This window comes from Heliconius melpomene, chromosome 16, assembly GCF_056956725.1.
Source record: "Heliconius melpomene rosina isolate 202511_hmr_F chromosome 16, ASM5695672v1, whole genome shotgun sequence".
Taxonomy (NCBI): domain Eukaryota; kingdom Metazoa; phylum Arthropoda; class Insecta; order Lepidoptera; family Nymphalidae; genus Heliconius; species Heliconius melpomene.
Window position 1 is genome coordinate 511245 of NC_140404.1, and position 19212 is coordinate 530456.

At 35.6% G+C, this 19212-nt stretch overlaps 1 protein-coding gene across 1 annotated transcript in view; it reads right to left on the reverse strand.

Moving 5' to 3' along the window:
* Pits (Protein interacting with Ttk69 and Sin3A) overlaps positions 1-19212 on the reverse strand; it is a 102025-nt gene that overhangs the window by 68814 nt on the left and 13999 nt on the right. The window lies entirely within an intron of this gene.

Genomic DNA, 19212 nt, shown 5'->3' on the forward strand with positions numbered 1-19212 from the left:
AATAAAACTGCAATAACTGCATAGTTTTCAACGGGCGAAAAAGGAAAGTATAACATTTTTAGGTAAAAATTTTTACTGCAACTAATAATAGATACAAGTTCAAATTCGATTGTCCAGATAGATATAAGTAACTGTACAAATTAACACAAAAGAATGTAAGACAATAAAAATTCTTACAATAAGGTTCTATTTACATTTATTGTGACAAAAACTGAACCAGACTAGAATCCTTCATATTTATAACCAATTTATATTATTATTACAAACGTATTGTAAATACTACAAAGGAGAGAAAAAAACAATTTATTTTAGGTTGATCTTTGTCTTGAAAGCGATAACGAATAAAGGGTCCTAAAACGGCAAAAGTAAAAGTATATCATAAAACAGCTCGTTTATAACTGGTCCACGTACCGTTACCCTTTTGCGCCCACAAAATATTTATATGAACAACTTGGAATTCTTATGTTATTCTCGTCAAAATGCATATTGGTTGTAGGTTCGATTCCTACTCGGTGACCAAATTTTGTTATATCTTTGCTCTGGAACCATGAGAAAGAGCGGCGTTGAGTTCCGTCACTATAATATTTAGAAAATTGGGTGGTGCATGGAGAACGAAGTGTTGAACATTGTTATATGGAAAAAAAGACTACAAAAGTAGAGCATTTATTTCACATTATGGTTACTGTAACAAAAAGCAATTACCTACATTATATTAATTAAATATTTAATATTGACCAAAAAGCAGCTACTTAGCATTCCATGGATTCATTGCGCGATTAAAGCGTAGTATATATTAGGAATAAGAACTCGAACGATTCTTTACTATTGAGACTTCATAAAAAATCTTCTAAAGAATTTTATACCAAATTCAACCAACAAATGTTAGCCAGAACAGTTAGCCAAATAACAGTAAGGCAGAACCATTTAATTGTATGAAAACTTTCATTCAGTACGATAAACCTTTAGAAGTTTTGTCTAATATTTTACCACCTATAGAAACATTGTCTTAAATTTGAACAATGTGGCAGAAAAACAGGTGGCTACAGAGGGAAAGTGGTCATAAATTATATTTTTTGCGTTACTTTATTGTTATTTTTATTTGAAAGGTGCCAGGAATTTCTATTTATAACAATAACTGGTTGATCTTTAGAAGGTCTATTTTAGTATTGTTTACTCATTGGAACCAATTGTATTGTCGCACCTTGTGGGCTAGGTAATACATACATAAGTGAGGAAATTAAAATAATTCATTCATCGGGGAGGGGGGACGGAGGTAATCGGAAATCCAAAAATACGCCGCTATCAATCAAATCGGCCTATTCGAGTCCACTGTTGGACATAGGCCTCCCCCGGGGTACGCTAGAGCTTCCGATCCTCCTACCGCATCCAGTTTAAGCCTTCTTCAGGTCGTCGGTCCATCGAGCTGGACGGCTATGCTAATATGCCGCTATGTTTAAGGTTTACTTTATCAAAAGAAAATCTTATAGCGTTAAAACTAGCAGTACCTACATTAATTAATACCATATATATAATCATTGATACAAAATATTATACGTTCTATGGAAAAGAACATAAATTCGCGTTCAGCTATATCTACGTAAGAACAAATCACCATTATCTCCATCAGCATACTAAGTACCAAAATTATACTAGCTTCTATTAATTTACATCAAAAATGATCCCTGAAATTCTGTTATCAATTCAAGCGGTATTGGGAGTAAAACCATAAATCCATTAAGGACAATTTCGTATGCGTAGCGCGTGCAGGCCTGGCTGGCTGTCGATGTCGGCAGGCATCATCAGTATGCGGCGCGAGCTACTGTCAGCACGTAGCCGCTCTACGTCATGACTGTACCAAGGTACTTACAGGGACGGATTGGACGGCGGAAATAAGTAGTATTTTTTTTATATTAAACCCCCGTATGTTATGAGTAACTTGTAAAAGTAATTAATATTTACTCAAATAACGAAATGGTTGTAGTTGCGGTAATCCAGTAATTACTACTTGGTGGTAGAGTCAAACACCGCATTTTAACTAGCTACACTAAAAACCATCTCTCATTATCAACATCATTTTCAACTTTTGAACCCGACTGCCAAATGACCTGCTATAATAAATGTATTTTCTCCAGAAGGATATGAACCTACAACTATGGTGTTTAATCAGGCAAGTCGATTTGAGTCACGATAGCATATACAAATTGCTTATTACGAGCAATAATGACATTATTATATGAAAAAAATATGTAAAAAATGCTAATGTTTGCGGAAAGACTAATTTTTTACGTCTCCTGAATTATTCAAAAACTGCAAATATGTAATTGTTGCACTAAATGAAAGAAATAATAATGATTAAGGTACTACTGTAAGTACCTACAAAACTAAGTTCTGAGTAATATTATTCATAATAATTAATTAAAGAAATGACGCATTTTATAAACCGTTTATTACACTTATATATGTTATTTATACTGGTTTTTGTTTTCTTTTTCCTCTATTCGAACATTCGTAACGTTAAGTGACTTAAATGCAATTTATTCTTTATTCAAATTTATTCTTGTATTTTTATAATTTTTAAAGTGTTTTTCCACAATGAAAATGGAAAAATATTTTAGAAAATGTATAAGACTTTTATCGTAGCAGCACTGGAAGTTGCGTCTCTTGGCCCTATATCTGACCTGGCCACTGAGGCCATGACTTCAAGTAAACGTAATTTGAACATATAACTTATACCCTCTTCCAACATGGTAGCGCAGCACACATGTCGAGGTTATGAAGTTGATTTCCACTCAGGAGAATGAGTTATTTTCATTTCCTCCCGCACCAGAGCTATTACCAAACAAAACAGCGCGGCATTTATTTTCGCCACTCAACACTCAATATTTCGAAAATTGAGCAGTATGCTAGAAACGGAGTGTCTTAACACTAAGTTCTCTCTGCCTACATGAATAAACAATTGCCTATATTCAGACAAATTCAATAAGTCATTTTGTTTTGCACATTAGCACTTACCTAATTCATGCTAAATCTTTTGTTACACGCAATCTACATATAAATAAACTCTAATACCAAGTAATTTAAAGAGAAGCAGCCTGAGCGTATCGTGATCAGATAATTAGAGTAAATATTTAGTTGAGTATTCTCGATAAATAACAAAGGAGCTGACGCACAATGTCGAACAGTGTAAGAGTTAGGGTGTTTCACACTATACCGCTAAATAAATTTCATACAACTGTTTGACGCAAGTCGTATATTATAAAAATACTTAGATATTTTTCCTGTTACTATCATTTTTTTATTTAACTTGATATGGCAATGATTTAGCAAAATAAAAAACATCATGTCACATTAAAACACAATTGAAAAAACTATTTAAACATTTCCTCGCGCATGAATCGAATCCACGGTATGTGGCCTGATAGTAGTTCGAGTCACTAACGTATGTACCAAATCACTTATTATGTGGCGTTGTGTTATGCCTTTCAACACGCAATGTTAATAATTTGGCTCAAAAACAAATAACGTAATGTCCTAACACTAGGCTCTCTCCTACTTTCCTGATATTAACAAAAAAAAGCGTTAAGATGAAGAAAAAGATCACTTTGTACCCATAGTTATTACTATGGTATGTACTCTTTCCACAAAGGTATAAAGTATACGTAACCTCATCACTTTGGAAGCATCACATTTTTCATTTCTTGCGCCTTAATCAGTTTGAAACAGTCGAGTGTTGAATGAAGTATGACGTTTATGTTTATATTCAGCGTTACTTTAAATAATGCATATTTCGGTCGGTTGGAACGTCTCCAACATTATGTAATTATATCAACAGCGGTATAGATATATTAAAATATTAAGAAATACTACAGAGAGAGAGAGAATTGTATACTAATAATAAAGCAGTGATATTTAACTCAGTGCAATCAATATTTGATTATCAATCTCAAGTACATCACGATGATGAATTTCGTTCTTACACATGTTGTATATAAGTGATATACTGTGCACATAGTTACATCAGGCACAAGAAATGTGTCATGTATCATATTCAACTCTTAGTTATTTCCATTTGATTACCACAGCGAAGGTGCAGGTAAAAGTTACTGGACAATACCTATAAAGCAGAACAATTAAATTGCCATTACACCAGTCCAAGTCCATCTCTGTAAGGAATCGGTACAAAATTCGCACCGCGTCTGAAGGACGGAGTGGCAGCGGGGCCCGGGGGGGCCCGGGGGCAGATGTGCTCGAGTAAATCGTGATTCGAAATTTCCTCTCGCCACCCCCCATTCTACTCCCATCCATATCATACTTACTGTTAGAATCTACAATTTGTCACGTACAAACTTTTTGAACAATATTTTCTTGAGGCCGTCGTGTCGTGGCGCTGTGGGACTAAAGTTTTAAGTATAAACGCGATAGTAATGGGTTCGATCTTTTCTCGGGGAAATGCGACAGTTGTGAGTTCGACACCTAATTGGTGGAAATGTTATATTTAAATTAATTTCATTTCCTTTCTCCAGTAGATTAAGCAGGGTGTAGAGTTTCTTTGCGAAGCTGATAAAAAAAGAGCTTTCTATAAGAGTCTTTATATGAAAAAACGCTACGCTTGACACATTCCATCAGTTATAAGGGTGGGCAAAGGGAGCTGAGATAGGAAATGATATTTATTAATTTCGAATGGGAATCGACCCCACAACTGTAGCCTTTAAAGTCAGAAAATATGCCACGAAGGCTAATAAGGCACACACAGTATAATAATAACTACACATAATTTAGCCTACTTCTTAAGTAATTGTAGCGTAACTCAAATCTCTTGTTGTATTAAAGATGGCGCCCGAGCAATGGCATTAATCGCTTCTCGAGGCTGACCTCACCTTTATAACATTAGCACAATTAGATTCTATTAGCGACTTGTGTAGGTACTACTGCTAGGTAGTGTGCAACGCCTATCCACTCATGCTGCTACCTCTTCAACTCCAATATAAGTTACATAGCTGTACGTATATACTTTTCATTATATTACTCATTAAAAATGTCTATGGTGGAGGATTCGATCCCCATTCATTTTTAGTTTTGGTACCCAAAAGGTGAAACGGGGCCTGATTGCTAAGAGTAGTCTGTCTATCTCTATGTCTGTCTATCACAAGGCTGTATCTAATGAACCTTAATAGTTAAACAGTTGAATTTTTTTTCGCGTTTATAGATAAATAATCCGGACTTCTTCATGCGCGAAACCTTCCCGAACTTGGCATTTTTTTAATATTTAAACTATGATTTACCTGCGGCTCCGCCCACTTGGCCAAATAGAAATAATTACTTTGACCGCAATGTTTTGTAATATAGCCACCTAGGCTATACTATTCCTATTACCTACGACATTCCTCAATAAATGGTAACTACCTAACACATTTTTTTCCAATTTGAATAAGTACGTTCTGAGATCAGAGCGTTTATCCAAACAAACATATCAGCTTCATAATATTAACTATAGACGTATAGGATGTCTTAATCTGTACAAGAATATTTTATTGCGCAATACGCTATGACTCTAAGAAAGACGCAAAATGGAAATGGGAGTGTTTTAACATAATATCTCCACAATTCCCACTTATCTCCGCTATATATAAAAAGAAGTAAAAACAAAGTAAGACAACTACACATAAACCCTCTTTTAAAAAAAAGCAAACACGCAGACATCTCAACGTTTTTTTTACGCGTGAAAGGACCACACGATCGACGATCGCGCTGCGGTCCCACGAGGTGCCCCGCGCCACGCTCCGCGAGCCAAGCGCGAATTACTCGCTTTCTAAGCCAGGATGCTCGCGGGTGTGACGACAGATGGCCTTATCGTTATCGCCGGTAACTGGGTCGTAAACATTTTTTTGTTATCTTCGTACTATCTCGATTCATTAAACACTTTCTTTGCAGATAAGCTAAATCATTTAATTTCGTTTTATTGTGCTTTGTGCGGGATAGAAGATATTATCTAGAGATACTTGAATATGCAAGAAAAAGAGTGGTTGTGATGAATATTCTTTTCATGCACAAAGTTGAAACTTACGTTGAGACCCTCATGACGGGTGACGCAATGGGGCTGAGTGAAAACGCGTTCGTTGGATTTCCATTCGAGGAAAGACAGTTGAAAACAAACTATTTCACATTCTGTAAATACCTAAGAAGACCTAGTTTTTAGACATTCACTCCATTATTCCATTATAAGATACACGCATACCTCTCCAATTTGGGATACGAAGCGTAAAAAAACAAAGCAGTCTAATATAATAATGTAAGATCCCGATTGGTCGTGGAGTAGCGAACGGAACGGTCACGCGCAGCGCAAGGCGTCACGGGACGTGGCGCGTCACGCGTCGCTGGTGTGAGCACACCTTTATTTGCATGTCTTGAAGAAGATATTTTTTATGTTAGATGTATGAAAGACTTAATAATGAATGATTGTGGGAATAAATTATTTCTTGTACGTATACTCGTCACATACTAACAACAATCAACATATTCTGTATAAAATATAAATAACTAACTTATATTTGCATTATCACCTTAATGTATAATGACTTTATTAAAAAAACAATCGCTAAAATTGTTTTAAAAATCATTAGTCGCAACATTATTAGGAAAGAAGATACCATTGACGTAATTCCCAAACGCGTTCGCTGACGACAGTCAATTTGAATGGCACTTTCGTTTTTAGTAATCAAAATCAAAATGCCACGTCATACAAATACGAGTATATATATATATATATATATATATATATATATATATAGATTGGAGGCGATGTCGGTGCGTGTAGGAATGCGCCCGAGCCGAGTAAACGTGGCTGGCGATAAGGTGTTGATAACAGGCTGACATACCGCAATAAATGCCAACCATTCACTCGCTCCTATTTCATATGTTGTTGGAAAAATGCACATTTTATTAATAATGGTCATTCCTCAAATGTTTTTCTTTGATTTATTGATGAGTGAGAAACGTGTAAGACTTTTTTTTACTTCACGCTGTACCCCACATAGGTATAACGAGCAGGTTTAGAGTAATGATAGGGTAATGTTTAGAGTAATGTTAGGGCACTTCATTACACACGCACCGGCCAATATTCAAGATATTGTGATTCGCTCGGCGGAACTCAACGCCGCGCTTGGTGTTATTGTTAACAGAGCGATGAAAATGAAAATCTAAATTTTACTTAGGTACATATAAATATTATTCAAAGTATAGAATTACGCCACCAACGTATCATCATATAAAGCTGTATAGATTACTTGTAAAAAAACAGAAATTTTGTTGTATAGGGTTGGTAGCTTCTGTGGCACCGATACTGCAGACATTTCTACATAATTTAACTATTCAAAAGTGCTTGTAACGATCGAACTGAATAAACAAAATAATTTAAGTTAAATTTTCGATTTTAAAAGGTTTTTTTTGTAAAACAAATTAACTTCAAAATCAGCTAAAGCATTTTCATTCCACGTGCGAAGTATCAGGCGACCATCATTCTGTACGCAACGTCCGCGACACTCGCCAGCAGTGCTCCTGGCGGTGCTCCTGGCGGTGCTCCTGGCGGTGCTCCTGGCGGTGGGCCAATAGCGAAACGTGCGATTTGATTTAACTGTTGTCAAGACATACGTGTGCTTTTAGATTTCTAACATTTACAGGCAGACTTTTGGATGTTTACAATATTAATAATCTTATGAGTAAAAAGTAACAAGCCAGTCGTGCCGTACGGGCACAAGCGTGCAAGTACGACAGGTTGTGGGTTCGACAGCAAATCTAGAGGCGTCGTAGCGCAGTGGAACACCGTCTGACTGGAAATACGATAGTGTGGGGTTTGATAGAGGAATTATATTTTAAAGTTGCAATTCCCTGCTTTAGTAGGCAAAGCATCCATCTCGAGTATTCGGATGAATGGGCTCCCGGAGTGTCTGTACCTTGATACACGGAAAAAAGAACGTGAAACTGCAAAAAACGAATTACATCATTTTGAAGCTTATTTAGTGATATATAATTGAATCATACTTATCCTATATCTTATAAAACAAAGTCGCTTTTCGTGTCTGTCTGAACTTTCTAACTCTTCTTCTTCTAAACCACCCAACGGATTTTTAATTTTTTTAATTTTAATGGTAAGTACTACATGAAAATAATGTACTGGAGTATTGTTCCTCTTAATAAGATCTACAAAAAAGTCCGCGAGAGCATATTTTTATCTTTTAAGGATAACGTGTAGTGATCATATTTCTGTCTAAAAATAGTAATTTCAATATATTTTTTATTGTGAGGGATATTTTTCCATAATGGTATTAATCCTTATCCTTTAAAATACTTTATTAATTTTCTACGTTAAACGAAGATAAAATTTGCTTTTTACACTATTTCGAAATTGCGAATAGTTTTAGAGAAAAACGCATTTAATTGTTGACACATCACGCCGTTGACTCATCAGCTGTGCCGACTTAAGTTTTACTGATTCCTTACTCTCAGCATATAAATAAGTATATTAGTTACGTTGGCCATTTATTGTAGATCAAAACTGTCTTTTACTGTTTTTTCATTTTAATAAGTACTTTAGAAGTTGTTACAATATCAAAACATCCTTGCTGCGAAACGCGCCCCGCGACGTTTTGCTTATACAAGCGCGTCATGAGCAGTCATCGGTGGTTCCGTGGTAGAATGCTCGCCTGCCACGCGGGCGGCCCGGGTTCGATTCCCGGCCAATGCATTCTATTTAATTTTCCTCACAGGCAGCCACGTAGTGCTTGCTTTTCATCAGGGACAGAATACCCTCTTCAGCATTAACCACAAGCTCGAAAAAAAAACCCCGCCCGCTATAGAGGCATAGCAACGAAGATTTAGATGCGTTTGCACGTATTGGATAATTGGAGTTGAATGTATTATTTCAGCGCGATATATTTGGTTTCATATTTTTTGGCTAGGCTTAGGCTTTTGTTTATAATTTCTTCCGTTTAAAAATAGTCATTTAACTATCTAAAAATAGTCATTTAAATATATTTTAATAAGTACTTGAAAAGATTAGTAGCACAGATTTAAAATTACGATACATACTAAAAAATCCTTGCTGTGTAAAACAATTGGAAAATCCTTATTGGAACTACGAAAATGCGGGTTGCATTAGAGTTTAATTAACTTTCACATTATCTTAAGTGCTTTGCAAACATACATTATATGAATAATCCAGAAGTAAAAGCGGGCGAAGCCGCAGGCGGGTCGCTAGTTTTATAATATGATGCTATCTGCGTCTAGGTGACTACACTGTCAGTATGCAGCGTGTCAGCAGCACAGTACGAACTGGCACAAAGCCAGGTATAAACCATGCAGTTTCATTTAGATCCTGTTAAAACACTTTTTACATTACAATATTTCTATTTTTGGAATAAATTATCCAAGTCAAGCGTTTTTAATTACATAATACAAATAATTGGGGCTGTCGCAGCGGCACAAGGGCGTGACTGTGCCGCACTAACGCGACGGTGGTGGGTTCGATCCCCACTCGAGGAAGTGAAATATTTATTTCCTGTCCATTTTTTCGCTCTGGTGTCGAGGCAAAAGTGCGGCGTTGAGTTCTGCCACTCAACACGAAATGCCTCCAGAATTCGGAAGAAAGTGGGGAACAGAGTGTCTTAGCACTAGGTTCCCTCTGCCTACGCTGCTGTGTGCGGGATACAGCGTGAAGTTGGTTTTTTAATTTAATTTTTAATACAAACTATAGACACATCTGCATTTTTCACTTTAATTACATTTAGACATCCATCTTATAGTTATCACGCATAACTGTGTAGGCAGAGAAATTTTGTTCCCCATTTGTCATACAAGTTTCTAGATATTGAATGATGAGTGGCAGATCTGAATGCCGCGCTTCTGCCAGAGTGGGGAATTGGAAATAGATTATATATAATCATTCCTTCTAGTGAGAGTCCAAGTCACAACCATTGCGTCTACATTCAGGCCGCTGTTCCATGAAGACGGTTTAAGAAAATTACATTTAATACACAATTTTACGACAAAGCAATATACGATTGTCGTTCCTGGTTACGAAAAAATATTAATAGAAAACTAATTACGACCAACAAAAAATGAAAATAAGAAAATAAAGCATTCTGTTTCTTTTAAAATTTCACACTAAGTATATTCAGAAAAACGTATAAAAATGTAAACTAGTATGTGTGGTACTTAGAAACTAGGTTCAAATCCCGCTGTATTAATTATTTTATAAGTTTTTCAAAAAAATATGTACTCTTAGTATGAAATAGCATTTTAATTTAAAAATACATATAAGGTGTATAAGAATTTAAACATCCAAAACATCGTTCGCCCAATAACAAAGGCGTTCTCGGCGTTGTTGTGCGTTGTTGTGTTCCGACGCGCACGCGGCGTGACCAAGACGCGGAGGAAATAAAAAAAGAAAGTCCGTGTACCGTTCGACGACCCACATGCACGGGCGCGCTGAGCAGCGCCAGACGTGACTCGGAATAAAAACGAAATTGAAATATGTTGATGGCATCGTGCAGCAGTTGGACGTGTTTCATTGTATTGGGAGGTAGTGGGTTCGACCTTTTTAAGGTTATATTTATGAAGCGGCTTCATCATTTTCCCCGCATCGCTGGGTAGACAAAGAGAACATAGTATTAAGTAACATAGTATTACATTGTTCTCTAACGCCCAATGTTAATAATCAATCCTAGATAGGAGATACATTATTAACATTGGGCGTAAGACATTGCTGAGCAAATAAAACAAATCATATTTTTTTCCAGTCTGGTTTAATAAATCACGCGGGTCACCTGTAGCATTGGGGGTGCCACAAGGCTCTATTCTGGGTCCGTTTTTGTTCCTTTTGTACATTAATGACTTACCTCACCTTATGAGAGATATCTGTGAAATGGTGTTGTTTGCAGATGATACATCTTTAGTTTTTAAGGTTAATAGACGGCAATTGGAAATTGACGATGTAAACAATGCTCTTTCTAGGATATTACACTGGTTTAGTGCCAATAACTTGCTTTTAAATAGTAGTAAAACTAAATGTATCAGGTTCTTTACTAAGAATGTTCAACAAGTAGAAACCAGGGTTTTGATGAACAATAAGGAACTTAAAGTAGTTAATGAAACTGTTTTCTTAGGTATAACATTAGATGCTAAGTTACAATGGGGTCCGCATATAGAAACTTTATCTGGTAGACTTAGTTCGGCAGCGTATGCTGTCCGTAAGATTCGTCAACTGACCGATGTTGACACCGCGCGTTTAGTATACTTCAGCTATTTTCATAGCATTATGTCTTACGGCCTATTACTTTGGGGTAGTGCCGCTGACATAGATACCATTTTTGTGCTCCAAAAACGGGCTGTCTGAGCAGTCTATAAAATGGGTCCACGGGAGTCACTAAGGAATAAATTCAAAGACTTTAACATCCTCACACTACACTCCCAATATATTTACGACAACTTAGTATATGTGCATAAGAATATTAATAAATTTAATAAAAACAGTGACCTCCATCAATATAATTTAAGAAATAAAAATAAGCTTGCTGTGCCCTTCTCTAGGCTCCATAAAGTGTCTCACACATTCGTAGGTCAAAGTATACACTTTTATAACAAACTTCCAAACGACGTGGTTAATTTATCACTGAACAAATTTAAAAAAGTGGTAAAGCACAGGCTCTGCCAAAAAGCTTATTACTCTGTTAAAGATTATGTTCGCGATAAAGATGTTTGGAAATGAGTTGCTCTATTTCTAAGTTAAAATTGTTAATTGTGATTTATAACAAATGTTGGCATTTAAAAAGAGTGGCCATGAGTTTCTTTGCCTGTATCTTCTCATGAGCTCAACCATTTGAACGGGCTTTTTTCAAGTCAAAATTGCAAATTTTTTTTTGGTTATTTTGTTTTGCATTTTTTTATCTTTTATGACATGTCCAAGTGAATGTTAAGCATTTTTATGGAATAAAGATATTTTGACTTTGACTTTGACTTTGACTAAAACACGGCGTTAAGTTACACCGTTCAAAGAGCAATGTCTCTAATATGGAAAGAAAACAATGATATGCAATATTTAGAGACACGCTAGCGTTGAGAGATACTTAACGCAAGATCTCTCTGCCGTTCGAAATTAGTTAGAAAATACTTGGTTCATTGCAATTTACAACTGCAAATATTGTTTTTCGCTGTCTTATAAATTCTATTTAATTCAGTCAATGTTGTAATATGCGGTAGATGAAACGTTTCCAGAGTTTCTTTTTTTTTTTAAATTGATTACGCCGTAGCAGAGTTGGATTGTGTCACACTGTATATGATGATTGTAAATTCGAATCCCAGAATGAATTATATTAATCGATTTTCGGTATTAAGTTCTGTTATGGAACACTTTACATCTCCTTTCCTTTACATTTCCTAAAGTATAGAGTAACCAATAACTAAAGTACTACTTTTCATCCCCAAAAATACGTAAAAACATCAATATACCTACTAAAAAAATAAGCAACAAATTTTCAGTGAAGGAACATACAAAAGGCATTGCATTAGAAAAAAATAATACAAGTTATTTTTTTTTCCAATAATACAATTTCTCCAGAGACAGTGTCATATAACCACCAGAACAGTCGACAGCCTTAGACAACGCGCCATGTGTTAATGTGTGTCAGAGAGTCGCGGGGGTCACTAGTCACTACAGCTGGTTACGCGCGGACGTGACTATAGGGTTGTCAGAGACGAATTCACTTAAATTTTAATTGTAAAATGCAAAAATATATAGGAAACCATGTTTTAGTATGTGTTTGTTATATATCTTTAAACAACCTATCATGGATAAAATATCAGGTTATCATATTAATTTTTAATCTTTCTGGATTTCGGTAGACATGCGTAGTTTTCTTGGGCCAAGAAAACACGTATAAAGTTCAATTATTATAAAGTGATGTCACCAAAAAACAAATTGGTATACATCAACATTTTAAAACTTACTTTTGGCATACTTACTTCCATTTTTCCCATTCAAAACTTACAATGTAAGAAGTAATACGTTCAGACACATAATATGAAGTAGTTAGTATATTTTACCATAGTTTCGTTATTTCATGCAGAACGAATAACTCTTTGTCACAGACTATTACGTGCTGGAGTCGCGGACGCCTGGCGAGGCCGCGGTGCTACGTGATGTGGCCAGGGCTGCCATTTTTAAGACTATTGTCATTTTGTATTCATTTTGAGTATAAAAACATGGAATAGTAAACATGTCTGCTGAACCATCTAAGAGTATTCAGTGGTTCTAATAAACACACTACAGAAATATATATGAATATTTTCTCAATTACAAATCAGCAAAACTAAAGGCAAATAAGTAAACAAATGTGAATTTGCAATATAGCTTTGGGCTAACTAAATTATTTCCAAGGTTTCTTAGAGTACAAAAAAAGATTCAAAATATTAAAATCTACATTTTCAAGTAACAATACATTTTAAATATTTAAATAAAATCGTTTCTAGTTTTGTTTTCACTCCACACCTTCCACCATAAGCCGTCCTAACAAAGAGCTACTAACCAATGGTATCACTGAGATTCATCACAGAGATTATAATAATTAAGATGATTTCCACCAGCCCTGCAACGTGTAGGGGTCTTTGAACCTGTGACGTGACGCAAGCAGCAACTTTCTAACCGACGACGACGTCAGCGCGCATTTTGGTTAAGGCCGGTCGTTCTACCTTCACTTGGAGCTTTAAATACTTCTACAAGGGCGTTACACTCGCTGAATTAACCAGGAATGTACGAATTTGACGTTTTTTTTATATTTATATTTTTACTAAGCTCTACAGACGAGTTTGATCCATACATATGTCTTTCTTTCCAAATTATTATTTTCTAGAGAGATGTAGTTTAATATTCATATATGGTCGCTTGAATGTAGCTTGGCAATTGCATCTTCAATACATAAATAAATGTTGAAATATGTTTTTACATCTGTAGATTGACGTGCCTCCCATATTTTGAAAGATGGTCAGAAATTGTAGCGGCGCAGCCTCTAACTATAAACGCGACAGTTGTGGGTTCGATTCCTATTAGATGGAAAATAATTGCTGGCTCTAATATAGTTATATCTAGGCGCGGCGTCGAGTTCCACCACTCACCACATCATGTCTCAAATATTGGGCAGGAATTAAGCAACTGAGTGCCTCAACACTAGGTCGTCTCTGTTTACTGTACTGTATACGAGATACAGAACGAAGCTAAAAATTTCAAATAAAAAAGCAACAAAAATAATAATAATAATAACCCACACCACGTTAAACATACATCATAAACTCAATCACAGCTCCACCATACGAGCGTGAACCCGTGACACAATTATTAACGAATACAAAAAACGTTGGTATTCAACGCTCACACGGCCGATGCCTGCACTGATGGCGAGGCGCAAGCGCAAGCCAAGAGCGACCTTATTTCATTAAAGTGGTTTGGTACTGCGCCCCTTCACGTCACTCAACTAGGCTAAGGCTGGCCGTCGAACCGAGACCTGTCGTGTGGTGTAGGTTCACCACTTTCATAGTTCACGCGTAGAAAAATATTTATATTCGTATTTAGGAATTAAACACGCGTACGACTCGACGACCTTGTTGTTAATAAGACTACATAGACATATCAATTAATTAAATAACATGTGATAATGAATACCTTTTTATTGTGTTGATTTAGGAGTTTATATTATTTTACTTTTTATCTGTACTCGAATGGATTGTAGACCTGAATATTATATTACATATACTTCGACAACGAAGTATTTCTACAGGAGTCACGTTTTATAAAAAAAATCCCTAAAAAAGAAATGAAACTAAGTAAACTGATGGTCACCACATTCATGCAGCAATTTAAGCGAGACCCGCGTAACATGAACGCCAGGTGTTAATGTACAACCGGAGTTAGGTTTCTGCATGTCTCTGTATATTGGTTACAAGGATAACTCACTGTTCTTGAAGTTAATTTGAAGAGAAAGGATCATGTTCTTATTATATATCTGTGAATAATATATGAATGGTTCAGAAGATAAGTCTTTTTAGTTTATACTTTTGAGAAAACTTATTTGAAGCGAAGTCTACTCTCCAGGAGGATATTTTGATGACAGCAGACGAGGAGAAAGACACATATATGCTGCGTTTGGCACTCACTCCATTTTCTTTCTGGTTGAAAATAAAAACTCCTTGCTTTCCCTTCTTTTTCTTCTTTGTAGAGTAAGAAGAGATACTGGCGTTAAGTTTTATACAACGTTCCCTAACTTCTACCCGCTTTAGAGACTGTTGTTATAAAATATGTACAGCTTGATAGAAATGGAAAACGACAGACATAGCTTACTATTAAACAAATTTTTATATTTACCCACATTCATTTTACTGAAAAATTTAACTAAACATATCAGTTTCGGAGTAAATTTACTATTTAGTCTTTAAGAAAGGTCTCAACTATTCAAATTCAACCCCGACTAGGGCGAATTAATTATCTTTATTTTCTCGTTCTAATTGAGTACAATTTCGGGCGGAAGTTGGAGAACCGTCTCAACGGTCAGAATGTCTGAACACTATATTCTCTCTGGCTAGTCTGCTAAACGTGATAGAGCGTGAAGCCACAAAAAACTGCCAGGAAGTACAGCAAAACGAGAAGCAAACGTGTCTAGAGTACAAAGCGACTTACATCACCACCACTGCATCCAGATACGTCAATGAGATAGTCAAACAGGCGGTGTCTTAGCTAATAAGTTTTACGTTTGCTTGCATAAGGTGCGCTGGGTTCCGTAACGGCGTGCGTTGTGTAACCTGACTGAGAGGTTACTAGACATTGTGTATTAGTGGAACAGCTTATAATTGTAAGTCCGATGGTTGTGGGTTCGTTTCCCATTCGAGGCAATTATTATTAGATATAAACATGGCGCAGCGTTCTACTTAACACGTAATGTCACTTAACACGTAACACTAGATTTTCTCCTAATAACTAGCTATGTAGGAAAAAGCGCAAAGCTGTTTTTTTTTTACTTTATGGTTTAAAATGGATTTAAGACAGACATCAAAGGTAAGACAGGTTAGGTTAAAATCTAAGAAAATGTAACTAATATTAGAGAATACAATTTTATTTTTTGAAAGAGATGTTAGAAGTTTCCCTGTGTATGTCATTAACCAATAAAACTTTTTTTTTTTATTTAGTAATAATGCTTGGGAAGAGGAAATTAGTAAAAATCTCCTACAGAGCTACTTCTAACATAAAAATAATTACTAGAAGCATAGATTTGGATATTGTAACCCGAGAGAGCATATTATGAGAAGAGCGGGGCCTCCTGTTACAAGTATTAGTATTATACTAGTTACTTACTAGGTTGGTCTCATTACTTTCTACGTAGCTATATAATATGTGGAACTGAAATAAATATTATTATTATTTTTTATGGTTTCATTGACTAGATTGGCTTATTAGTTTCCAAGAGGTGCGGGTTCAAGTCCAGCTACATAGCCCTTAATTCTATAATTTTTGAAATATACACTCATAAAATGAAATTAATTATATTAACCAAGTAGAGCATGTTGAACATACTGATTAATTATGAGGATGGGATAAGTCAACCAGGCCCTACGTCACTGGACCTAGCGGTTCCAGGGCACTTCACGTGGAGGCACCATTACACAAGCGTTCCAATTCATTTCATGTAAGATAATAATACTTCAGATCAGATCAGATCAGCTTCACGCTGTATACCACACACACAGTATGGTAGGCACAGGAAACCTAGTGTTAAGACACTCCGTTCCCCACTTTCTGCCGAATTCTGAAGGATTTGAGTGTTGAGTAGCAAAACTCAACGCCACGCTTTGCCTCGACACCAGAGCGAAGAAATGGAAATATAAACTTAAATAAATATTTCATCTCTTTGAGTGGGAATCGAATCCATAACCAGTCGGTCTGACAGTCACACTCTAAGCCCCTGCGCCACGACTGGCTTCATTTTTTTAATAATACTTTTTTCATAAAATACCTGCATAGGCTGAATAAAACCATATTGAAACAAGTATTGGGTTATAAAAAAAATAAACATTTATAGGTAAGTACTGTATATATATGCAATGAAATGACGACCGGGCGTTTAAAACATTCCTCAAAATGTATAGTCGTAGGTACAGCTGATTGTCATTCCTCGCGCGAATGGCGCAACATTAAATATGCTACTAAATAAGGTAATACCGTACATTGTATATTTAATTCTGCAAAGTGGTAAAAGATATAGAACGAAGTGGAATTGTTATACAAGTAGTGATATGTATGTAAAATACTTGGACAAAAAATAAATTACTACTTTTTACTTTTACTTTTTTTTTTTAGTGCGGGTTCCAATTTTAGATGAAGTTGGATGAGTTAATTAATATACTCGACATACTATATTCTATAAAAAGAATTAATTAATTAATTTAATTATTTGTGTTATTCTTTGTGAATAACTAACTGCCCTATAACTACTTTAATTTTACCACGATTTCGACTCCGTAAAGTGAAAACATACAGTCTTGATGCAAGTATCTTTGCATTCCCTGCTATAAACTGGATAAAGCGTCCAAAAGTAAATTTAAATACTTTTACCAGAAACAAAAAAATGTACAATGTACGGTAACACCGACACTAGTGCCGACTGACCGATACTTGTCTTGTGATATAAAACCTATGAACGACCTTGGCGCTCGCGTTTTCCTCTTGTCTTGAGTGTATATTGCATATAAATTATATAATATAACAGTTATGTACTCATAACTCGTAGGTGACTATATACTTCACCTCATTGACGCTGGTGGCGAATAATGAAATGGAAAATGGAGAACGGATTGATTTGTTCTTTTGTTTATCCCGCAAATTGTTATAGAGACAATAATATGTAAATAAAGAGAAGTAAACGTTACAATATGTATGTAGGTACAACGCTCGTTAAAACATTATTTAAAGATTTAATCATAGAATAACATAGTTCCTATCTGAAATCTATACTAATATTATAGAGCCTAAGAGTTTATTTGGTGGGAAATGAATTGTAGGATAGCTTATTCATCAAGAAAGGTTATAATTACATCACTTCAATCGTTTTGATATAACCTTTTGAACCTGGCAAGAGCCATCAGCCACTTTGAATTAGTCTTTGTTTTATATACAAGTCATAGTTTTACTTATATAATATTTATTAGACCAAGTTTTATATGAAACGTACGAACGCATGTTAAATAGTAACCGGCGATACTAGAGTAGGTACGGTGTAACCGTGGTCCGTGAGTCACGTTTGGCCGACCTTGACAAAGACAAAGAATACAGCATTGTATTGAGCCACTAAGTTATCTATCACTTATTGCAAAATAATTGGGACACTTTCGTAGTTTATTTAAATTTTATTTTTTTTAATTTCGGCCTACAAAGAGCATAAAGTATCTCCTGATATAAGCTTTGGCTCTTGTCAGTCCGTTAAAAAGATGAACTATACTACATTGTGAAACTTAACGCCGTAGTTATCTGGAAAAATTGGGTAAATATGTTTTAATGTGATCTTTCATGAATATAATATGAAATATGATAAATATTATATACATTTATTAAATGAAGAAAATATAAGAAATTCTAAGTTTACTTCACCGACCTCGTTTGCTTTAGCAAAGCAGAAAAAACTCAATAAACTTTACCTCTATCTCCCATTCAAATTAAAGACATAAAATAAATACAGAGGCCGCGGTGGCGCAGCGGCACAGCGTCTGACTATTAACTAACTATCCACTGGGGCGCCGCGTTGAGTTCCGTCACTCAACATACTATATTTCATAAATGGGGTGGAAAATGGGGAACAGAGTAGATTTCCTCTGCTTAGCTGCTATACGCGGGATACCTACAAAAACCTATTATTTTGTTGTAATTATCCTAAAATTTCGATAAGCATGGTGCCTCCGTAAAAAATAAACAGTATTGCAATGGCGATAAAAGTATACCTAAATAGGCGACTGGTTGCGCGTCAAGAATTCAAATGAACATGCAAACAATGAAAACATTTTGCGAATTAATAAAGGAACTCCGTATAGAAGATAGTGAGCAAGATCAAACTACTTTACATATTAACGAAGTATATTTTTTTACAATATTACACAGCCCGTCGTGGCGCAGTGGCAGAGCGTGGA